The sequence below is a fragment of the Panthera tigris genome, chromosome X, assembly GCF_018350195.1.
Source record: "Panthera tigris isolate Pti1 chromosome X, P.tigris_Pti1_mat1.1, whole genome shotgun sequence".
In the NCBI taxonomy this organism is placed as follows: Eukaryota; Metazoa; Chordata; class Mammalia; order Carnivora; family Felidae; genus Panthera; species Panthera tigris.
Genome location: NC_056677.1, coordinates 38,917,142 through 38,918,487, shown reverse-complemented (window position 1 = coordinate 38,918,487; position 1,346 = coordinate 38,917,142). Strand labels below are relative to the sequence as shown.

Genomic DNA, 1,346 nt, shown 5'->3' with positions numbered 1-1,346 from the left:
CCGTCACATTCGCCATTGATTTGCTTAGCAGCTTCATTGAGTTACAGTTCTCTTACTCTACGATTCACCCATTTAAAGTGTGCAATTCAGGGGCGCCCGGCTCCCTCAGTGGGTAAAACGTGCAACTCTTGATCGCAGGGGTATGAGTTGAAGCCCCACTTTGGCTGTAGAGCTTACTTAAAAAATAAATAAGTAGGGGCGCCTGGGTGGCTCAGTCGGTTGGGCATCTGACTTTCGCTCAGGTTCATGATCTCGCAGTCCGTGGGTTCGAGCCCCGCCTCAGGCTCTGTGCTGACAGCTCGGAGCCTGGGGCCTGCTTCGGATTTTGTGTCGCCCTCTCTCTCTCTGCTCCTCCCCTGCTCATGCTCTGTCTGTCTCTCTCTTTCAAAAACAAATAAACCTTGACACAAATAAATAAATAAATAAATATAAAGCATACAATGGGATGGTTTTTAGTATATTCACAGATAAGTGCGTCCACCGCTATAACCGATTTTAGAACATTGTCATCACCTCGAAAAGAAATCCTACACCCTTTAGCTGTCACCGCCCCCCCCCATCCAATTGCCCAACCCTAAGAAACCACTTACCTACTCTCTGTCTCTATAGGATTGCCTATTGTGCATATTTCATATAAATGAAGTCGTATAATCTGTGGTTTTGTTGTGACCGTCTTCTCTCATTTGGCATAAACATTTCAGATTGGTCCATGTTGTAGCAGGTGTCAGTACCCCATTCCTTTACATGGCCGAACAATATTCCATTGTATGGATTTACCACTTTTGTGTATCCATTCATCAGTTGATGAACATTTGGGTTGTGTTTACCTATTATGAATAATGCTGCGTTTGTGTACAAGTTTTTGTGTGGACGTGCATTTTCATTTCACCTAGCACATACCTGGGAGTGACATTTTTTGGTTCCTATGGAAACTCTACGTCTAACATTTGGAGAAACCGCCAAATTGTTTACAAAGCAGCTAAATCACTTTATAATCCAACCATGAACGTATGAAGGCTCCCATTTCTCCACATCCTTGTCAACACTTGTTATTAACTGACTTTTTGATTATGACCATCCTCATAAGTGTGAAATGGTATCTGTCTGTGGTTTTGATTTGGATCTCCCCGATGACTAATAATGACTAGCATCTCTTCTTGTGCTTATTGGCCATTTGTATGTCTCCCTTGGAGAAATGTCTGTTCAGGTCTTTTGCCCATTTTTTTTTTAAAATGGTTTTGCCTTTTTATTATTGAAGTATAGAGTTCTTTATATAAGGGCGCCTGGGTGGTTCAGTCAGTTAAGCGTCCAACTCTTGATTTTGGCTCAGGTCATGATCTCATCGA

The 1,346-nt window shown here is 42.5% G+C and overlaps 1 non-coding gene across 1 annotated transcript; it reads left to right on the top strand.

Annotated features, from left to right (window-relative positions):
* The first annotated feature begins 200 nt into the window (after nucleotides 1-200).
* Nucleotides 201-286, top strand: TRNAE-UUC. The gene has a single exon. It is a non-coding gene; the product is annotated as a tRNA-Glu (tRNA).
* Nucleotides 287-1,346: the final 1,060 nt, after the last annotated feature.